The sequence below is a fragment of the Quercus robur genome, chromosome 7 (genome assembly GCF_932294415.1).
Source record: "Quercus robur chromosome 7, dhQueRobu3.1, whole genome shotgun sequence".
Classification (NCBI taxonomy): Eukaryota; Viridiplantae; Streptophyta; class Magnoliopsida; order Fagales; family Fagaceae; genus Quercus; species Quercus robur.
Window position 1 is genome coordinate 7166427 of NC_065540.1, and position 9722 is coordinate 7176148.

General features: G+C 36.6%; 1 pseudogene; it reads left to right on the plus strand.

Annotated features, from left to right (window-relative positions):
• Window positions 1-1337: 1337 nt before the first annotated feature.
• LOC126690966 (thaumatin-like protein 1b) lies at window positions 1338-6081 on the plus strand (annotated as a pseudogene).
• The last annotated feature ends 3641 nt before the right edge of the window (window positions 6082-9722 follow it).

Consider the following 9722-nt stretch of genomic DNA (forward strand, 5'->3'; position numbering starts at 1 on the left):
CTTCATGCATTTCATGCAATTAGACCTAGGTTTTGGGGTTTTTGAAATTTTTTGGGGTTTTTCAAAATTGATGAGTTATTGTTAAAATTTTGGGATGAGTTTTTGATTAAATGAGTTTAAAATCTCATGCATTGCATTACATTAGCATAATAACAGTATTATCATGCATCTTAGATGTGTGCAATTGATTGTGTGCTGGTAGGATTGGATTAGGCTGAGCCCATGATGCAATTTTTGTTGCATATCACATGTTCATGCATTCCCTATGCATACGTACTCTCTTTTCAATATACTTGTTATATTTGAACTGCTTTGGGACTTTTCTGATTGTCTCTCTTTCTCTCCCTCTCTTTCTATTTATGTTAGTCATGTTTATGGCACCTAAGCGTAAGTTAGCTCCGTCCCAGAACCCTTTGCATTATAGGACATCGTCTTCTTCTGATCCTACTCCTTCTTATATTCGGTTCCGTGATGAGGATGCCCGAAAGGACTTCTTGGAGAAATTTTCTCGACGAGGTGTTCATTCGGAACGTCGAGTCATTTTGGCAGACTTCGCCGACATTGACCTTCCCACTATCATTCACAGTCGGGGATGGGAGTCACTGTGTGACGTCCCGGTCACTTGTCTGACCATGCTGATCCAGGAGTTTTACTCCAACATGCATGGTTTCGATTTTTTAGTACCTCTCTTTTCTACTCGCATTCGAGGTACGCGCATTGTAGTCACACTGCAGCTTGTTGCAGATGTGCTTCATGTTCCAAGGGTAAAGCATCCTGACTACCCCAGTTATGAGCGTTTGCAGACTGTGTCCAAAGACAAGATGATTTCTGCTTTCTGTGAGCGTCTCGCAGATTAGGGTGATCGTCAGTTTACACCATGTCGGCCTTTTGCTAAAGGTTCTAGATTCATGAAGATGGTGATAACTTTTGTTTTGCACCCACTATCTCACTATAACTCTATCACAAAGCCTCGTGCTTGATTTTTGCTTTCTCTATTAAAGCACCTCACTATAGATTTTCCTTCACATTTCATTCTTTCTATCTTATATGTGTATAAGGATACGGCTACCCGTGATAAGCTCATTTTCTCTTTGGCTATCACGCGGATTTTATGCCATTTTTCTGTTCATTTTCCCTCTTCCAACCATTTTCTTGTCATGTGTGCCATAAACTACGCTACCATTAAACGTAGCAAGGCGTAGTTTCGGTATCGGCAGTTAGAATCAGTAACTCCTTCCTCCCATTCTGCTCCGTCTCGTTCTGCGCCATCCACATCCGCTCCCTCTTCTTCTTCAGGCGATGTGACTCTAGGAGACATCATGACGTAGCTGCAGCGCATGGATGCTCGACTTAATACACTCTCAACGGAGTTGTATCAGGTGAACGTTCGTGTCGGTCGTATTGCACGACGACAGGCAACCATGGGTGGTTTTGCTCCTGAGGCTTCTCCTCCACCACCTCCTCCAGTGGCTTCTGAGTCTGAGGATGATGATGATGATGGTGATGACGATGATGCTTCGGATGATGACGATGATGATGGTGATGACGATGATGCTTTGACGATGGTGATGAGATGTCTACTTGACACTCTTACCCTTTGTCGCTTGTGACAAAAAATGGGAGTAGTTTTGGATATGAGAGTAGTCTTTCTTAAGGGGAGAGTTAGTATAGGACATTTTGTTAGGGGGAGTGTTGATATCTGAGGGATGTTGTAAGGATTACATGTATCTTTTTCTTTTCTCTATTTTAGATACATTTATTCTTGTACATGGGTCTTGTGACCATTTTTGACATACATTGTACTTATCTTCTTTATATATGTTGATGTATGTTTCTTTCACCTACCCTTACATGTGTTGTTTCTTTTCTCTCTTTATGCACATGCTTTTTATTACGTGTATGCAATCTATTATTTTTGTTTCACACAAAGATACTTTGATGAGTTTTGTTTAAAGTGTTTCAGAAATACAGGTTGTCAAAGTCTACTTGCCATAAACTCTCTTCTTTGAAAAGTTTTTCAAGAGTTTGTGTTAGGATAGATTTTATTGTATTCAACAAGTGAATATGAGTTGAGTGATTTATGACTTCTCTCATATGTTCATTTGTTTGTTGTGATTTTGTCACGGATTGCCAAAGAGAGAGATTGTTAGGACATATGTGATTCACTTGTTAGGAACATATGTCGCTATTTTATGTAATTGGTTTATCTTTTGACAAAACGCACTTTACTTATATTTTGGTAGATCTAGGATATGTTTAATACTTCAAGAAACTGTGTTTCAAGATCAAGTGTTGAAGACATGTAAGTCTGTCCAAAATTCAAGTTAAAGAAGTGTTGTTCATTAAAACTCGACAGCTAGCTATCCATCGAGCTTAAGAAGCTGTTCCAGCCCCGAGGCTCCATAGTTACTCGACAGCACCTCGACAAACAGCTATCTGTCGAGCTTTATGAAAAACAGAATTCCAGTTCTGTTTTGACTATAATCCGTGATTATGTGTTTGGGCCTTCTTTTCTTCTAACCCTAGACATATAAAATGATTATTTTAATGGCCGTCAAAGTGTACACAAGTTGCACAAGTGTTGATCAAAGTTTGTTCAAGCAATTTGTAATCGGAGACAAAATTTTGCCCTAGTTCATCATTCTTGTGAAGAAGTTGCTGTGTATGTGCACCGTAGGGTTTTGTAAGCATTTTCTTGATCTTCATCATTGGGATGAATTGAAGAGTTTTGCAGCCAACAACCTTCTTTAGTTGGTAATTGAAGTCATGTATTGGGATCCGCGCATTGGTTAGTCACGTACTTGAGAGCCATGCATCAAAAGAGGAAATTGTCACTAAAGAACAAGTCCAATTGGGTATTGGGGTAACGGTTCAACTGTAAATTGGTATAAAGTACTGGGATTCCTTTACTTGTAAATGCTTGTTTTGATAATAGTGGAATTTCGGTAGTGGTGACCTGAAAATCACCCGATAGGGTTTTTGCCGTTAGGTTTTCCCCATTTGTAAACAAATTACCGTGTTATTTTTTTTGCGTTGCATAATTAGTTTTTTTGGTGATTTGTTTGTGCTACCACGTGCTTTGCATGTTAATTTGATTAATTAATAAACTTGGTTAATTAACCAATTAATTTATCACAAGGGGTCAATTCGTTTTTGGCCTATCAGGGCATATGACTAAATAGTTTCAGACCATGGGTATTTTGCTACTTGTTTTGGGCGAAAGGGGTAAATTCCCATTTTGGCCACAGGAATTGATTTGTATCAAATCAAGGGTATATTTGGTATACTGAATGGGAATTATAATAGAAATTGTAATCTTTATTACTAAAAATAAATTATGTTGTAATGGAATAATTAAACATATTCATAAGTTTGGATGTGAGTTGTAACATTAGAATAAAACTTAAAATTTATTTTAAGAAATATCTTACTTATACTATAGGTACCCGAGGACCAAGGATGAAGTTGAAGAGTTGCAGTATTAGTGTGGGGATGCCACGGGCCCGAGGAGGGAGGCTACCTAAGGAAAGGAAGGGATGAGTCAAAAGGACTTTGAAGCGTTCCAAGTGGGAAGAGGGATCTGATGAGAGAGAATTAGTGATCATAGGGGAAGTTTCTAATTTGGAATAGCCTGTTGCCTCCGCATTAAATGGTGGGCAACAGCTTTATCAGCTGCATTGATAAAGAAGTCACTTGAATAGTGTAAATCACAACTAAGCAAACTCTTTCCACCACCTTCTTCAGATGTAAAAAGAGACAAGTGTCAGGAGAGGAGGTTTGTTAGGTAAATATGGAAGGTTGAGATGCGAGGGAGGAAAAGATATATAAGAGAAAGAGGGTTTATAGAGAAGGGGGATCTAGACACAAGTATGAAGATATAGAAAAGAAACAAGAAGAACACTGAGAGAAGAGAGTGAATAGTAACATTTCTTGTATAATTGTGGCATCCTCGGGCCAGCTTGTATTGAGAAATCAGCTCATCCATTTATTTATATTTTTTTTTCTTCCTTATTTTATCCTGGGGCAGAGCCTCCTTCTTGTTGTTTGTTTTCCTTTCTTACAAATTCATTGTTTTGGGCCGCAGTTGAACTGATCTAGCCACTATTATAAGTGGGCCTGGGCCTCGAGTTTTCCTGGTCCTTACACATACAATTATATTTCCTTAAAAATAATATTTTTAAATTTGAGAGAGAGGTGAGTTATTTTTTACGATTTTTTATTTTTATAATTGTTATGTATAAATGGAAAAATTGTTTATTTGGTATTAATTTTAGAAATTATTGCACCTATTAATGAATAGCTATAACAACCCTTTTAGAGATGAATAATTATTCCTCATTTTGAAGAATAACTATTCCCTGTGATAAAAATATGACCAAACTAAAGAATGACTAAACTATAAAAAATTAAGAATAACTATTACATTACATTGCCTTTTACAATCTACCAAGCATGCTCCAACCTTTTAAAAGAATCAATAAATTTTTAACTTGCCAAGCTTTCCTTCAAAATACAAACCCTACCTTTCATATAAATTCTCCCTTGCTTAACTTATTTGGTTAATCCAACTTATATTTTTAACTCAAAAGCAAAGGTTCAATGGCTGGCGAAGCTCTCAGCATCCTTCTTCTCTTGTTCATTAGAGGTAAATGATTGATAAGCCATTCTCTTTTCTTTCACAAAAATATCACAGATATGTGCAAATTTTGATGCACCTTAATATTGATATATATATATATATATATATATATATATATATATTTTGCTGAATTAATATTGATATTTATTAGGAGAAGCAAAGAAGCTATATGTATAAGTTAACATGTGAATTATTGTTCCCATCATGAAAAAAAGGTGAGAATGACGATATATTGACTTTTATTGAGATCTTCATGAACGTATCAAGTTCAATAATCCTTAAGTCTATGTCTTATATAATGAGAAATACAATGTTCATAATATTTTCATAACAAATTTTAAGTAACAGGTTGTTACTGGTGGGACAAAAAAGTAATTTAAATAGTAGGTTCAAATTAGAACTAATAACAACTGACCACTTATAATTTTTTGTAAAAATATTGTAGATGTAACACTTCTCTTTATTTGATAAACTATTAGTGTAGCAGTTAAAGTATGGGGTGAGGTTTTAATGCTTTAAAATATATATATATATATATATATATATATATATAAAAGTTTGGGGTGATCAAGTAGTAATTTTCATGCTCACAAAAATGTGGATATCACTAAAGGATGTGTACATCATACATGAAATTAAATTATGGTTGTTTTTGTTTCGTGTACAGAATGTATAACCACGAGTTTGAAGCAATATTTTTCAAAAGTAATATATCTAAGTATTTTTTGTTTATATATTTTTCAGGTGGACAGTCTATCAGTTTTCAACTACGAGAACCGATGCAATTGAGTCCATATGGCTTGGTTCTACCCCAGCAATCCGTGATGTTCTTGATCCTGAGTTCACTTCAAGAACTTCAAATACACTCCAAATGCCTGATCAATGGAATGGTTTCATTTGGGGGAGAACGAAGTGCAGCTTCAATGACTCAAATAATTTTTCATGTGAAGCTGGAGATTGTGGCAACGAAGTTTGCCAATGACCAGTAGCCAATTCCCCAGTGACCATACTCAATTTCACCGTTAACCAACAAGTACAAACCAATCCCCATATTGTCTCCTATGAACTGAACTTGAACCGCGGGCATAACGTGCCGGTCCAGATCCAACCGGTTGGTGGGTCTCTAGTTGGTGGTGGTACTGGACCATGCTATGTGGTAGATTGTGCTCAAGATTTTAGCAATGTGTGCCCACCTAACTTAGTGGTCAAGGGCAAGGATGGAAGCTATGTTGGTTGTCTTGGTGCTTGTGATGCTTTAAAGGATGCAAAACATTGTTGCTTTGGAGATTTTGCTAGTCCTCAGACTTGCCCAGCCTAATGGGTACTCAAGTATCTTCAAGAAAGTATGTGGTCTAGCCCACACTTATCCTGGTGATAATCAACCTCCAATTTATAGTTGCTGTGGCGCAACAAGTTTCAATATCACCTTTTGTCCCGCATAATTTTTGTCAGGCCTTTTACCCAAAAAAAAAAAAATGTCTCTTTTGATAGAATAATAAACACTCATACAAAAGATTATAAACAGTTCAAATTTCTAAATTGGAGAGAACTTGATGATGAATTGGCTTCAAGAATGGGTGCTACTCCACATGTGAGGATGCTGCTCCTACCCCTTGTCAATGCATTGATGTCTTTCGTACCCCACATATGATAATGCTCCCCCAACTATCAAATTATTAAAAAAAAATTGATAAATAATTAAAACGCTCAATTATCCACTTGATTCCTCCCATGCATTATCAAAAGGTAGAGCTAAGTATTCAAAACTCATAGATGTCATGACCATATGAGCAATGTTTACTTGTATTCCTTCATTAGTATGTGTCAAGCATAAGAGCTAGCTCATAGAGTCCAAGAGTTCAGGTATTTATAATAAGTGATAACTACAATACGAAATACAAACTCGACCAAATTTGTAGATTGTGATAAGATAAGAAGAGTAATTTGTATCTCAAACGCGTTTGTATTTCAAACTTATTATATCCCAAATACGTTGTATTTGACCATCTGTATATTTATATATAAATGAAGAGTCTTCACCGTATTATGGTTGGCTGAAAACACAAATCAATTCTTACTTTTTTTCTTTTCTTTTTTTTTTTTTTTTTTTTTATGGCTTCGTTGTCTCTCTCAGCCTCAACCACTAACACCACTATTGCTTCTCTCACCACTCTTACTACTATTCATCATCTAATTACAATCAAATTAACCCGTGACAATTATTTGCTATGGAAGGCTCAAATTGTTCCCTACTTGGAAGGGCAACATCTCTATGGCTTTCCTGATGGGACAACAGCTCCTCCATCACAAACTATCACCGTTGAATCCAATGGTGAAACTCAAGTTCTTCTAAATCTAGAGTTCCAGCACGGGCATCTCCAAAATCAGATGATCCTCAGTGCAATTATCTCATCTTTCTCTGAAAAGATTCTCACTCATGTGGTTAAGTGTACCACTTCCCGTAGTGTTTGGCAAGCTTTGGAGCGCATGTTCACCTCTCAGTCTTGGGCAAGAACAATGCAGATTCATTACCAGCTTGCCACATTATAAAAAGGCAACTCTTCCATTGCTGACTACTTTCATCAGTTTACCAGTTTAGCTGATACTCTTGCCGCCATTGACCAACCTCTCAATGATTTTAAGTTGGTCTCCTTCCTTTTGGTTGGCCTTGGCTCTAAGTTTGACTCCTTTGTTAAAACTGTCATTACTCGTATTGATCCCCTCTCTCTTGACTTATATGGACACCTATTGGCCCATGAGATTTTCCTTGAGCAACAATAGCCCACTGATGATCTTTCTCTTACTGGTGCCACTTTGCTAACAAAGGGAACTCTGCTCGTGGTGAATGAGAGGTGGTAGAGTGGCGACCATCACGTCCACCACGAGCGGAGTTCCCTCTGTTAGCAAAATTGGCACTAGCAAGAGAAAGATCAATAGTGGGCTGTTGTTGCTCAAGGCGAATCTCATGGGCCAACGGGTGTCCATATAAGTCCTCAAGAGAGAAGGGATCAACACAAGTAGTGACAGAAGAAACAAAGGAGTCAAACTCAGAGCCAAAGCCTTCCAAAAGGAAGGAGACCAACTCAAAACCACTGAGAGGTGGTCAATGGTGGCTAGAGTATCAACTAAACTAATAAACTGATGAAAGTAGTCAGCAATGGAAGAGTTGCCTTTTTTTAATGTGGCGAGCTGTTAATGAATCTGCATTGTTCATGCTAGAAACTGAGAGGTGAACATGCGCTCCAAAGCTTGCCAAACATCACGGGAAGTGGCACACTTAACCACATGGGTGATAATCTTATTTCATAGGGCTGTAAAAAGCAAGTTACTGTGGCTCGTTCAAGTATTGAAGCTGAGTACAAAGCTCTTGCCAATGCTGTCGTAGAGGTTAAGTGGTTACCAGCTCTTTTATCCGAACTTGGTGCTTCTGTGTCCAAATCACCCATTTTGTGGTGTGACAACATTGGGGCTACCTATCTCTCGATAAATCCAATTTTCCATGCTTGCACCAAGCAAGTGGAAATTGATTTTCACTTTGTTCGGGATATGGTTGTTGGTGGCTCACTTATAATCCACTTTCGGTCTAGCCGGGATCAAGTAGCTAATATCTTTACAAAGCCATAATCCTTATCTAGATTTGCTCTCCTTCGGTCCAACCTCAATGTAATTCCCATACAGTTGAGCTTACGGAACGTGTTAAGGATAAGAGTCAGCTCATAGAGTCCGAGAGTTCAAGTATTTGTGAGAAGTGATATCTACAATACGAAATACAAACTCAACCAAATCTGTAGATTGTGATAAGATAAGAAAAAAAGTTGTATTTCAAACTTCTTTGTATTTCAAACTCATTGCATCTCAAGTACTTGTATCTGACAATCTGTATATTCATATATAAATGAAGAGCCTTCACCGTGATATGGTCCGGCTGAAAACACAAATCAATTCTTATTTGTATCTTTACAGTATGAGAGCCATAGGACTCATACCCAAGATTTCCAAGCTTACGACTAGATAAAAATTTCCAAACTTCTGCCATTAATTGTAGCACTTCTGGGAGCTTCGCAATGGCAACTTTCTAGTGACTTTAAGGCAACACTACCACTATCAATAAACTCCCCTAATTAAATTCCAGGAATCCATAGGAACAAAAGGCATGTTATTTGGATATGCCTATCGAAATTCTTGCAATCAAACTTCTTGTAGTTTGAATATTGTCTCTTAGATCAACACAGTTTCAGTGTTTCTTGATTCTAAAATGTATTTCTCAGAATTAAGGTTTCCATCACTACGCCCAAGTGTTTGCTCGAGTGGTTGGACATTTGATAGCATTTAAAATTGAAGGCGAAAACCAAGTGTTCCCTAGCACTTTGGTAACAACTACCTGTTAAACTTTGGACCACGTTTGCCAAAGTTTCTTCTATCGTAGTCGATACGTTTGTACATTGGAGCTAGAAGTACGTATTACAACTCCTATTTATGAAATAGGATCTAATCCTATGTTTTTCCATCTAATTTATTATTTTAGCATACATTTACACCTAGAACATATTTATTATGGATTTTAACCAGTAAAATGTTTGAATCATGAGTTATTGAAGAAAACATTTCACATACATAAAGATTTTCCTATTTAAATAAACATTATATATATATATATTAATATATATAAAGATGACTTTTTTTTAGGAAATATATAAAAGATGACTTGAATATATAATGTCCACTACATATGATTGTTTTTATTTATTATATATATATATATATATATTTATAAATTTTATCATCAAGTGTCTATACCAATTAGTTTATTGGACCAGAAGTAATTTTATTAGTTGAACAAAAAAGGTCTAGAACATGGCAACTACATATCCTAACTCATAACCTTTGCATGAAAAAATTCATCCACCTTCAAAGCTAGCTCAACAATCTTTTCAACTTAAATTATCATATGAATTGTTAATCCAAATTCTACTAATTTTCTTCATAGTTCACATATGGCTCATGTTACATCATCCGTAATGAATCAACTACCAACTTATTAGACGGAAAGGTCCCTCCTCAAGTCTTAGATCTCCGGTTTAAA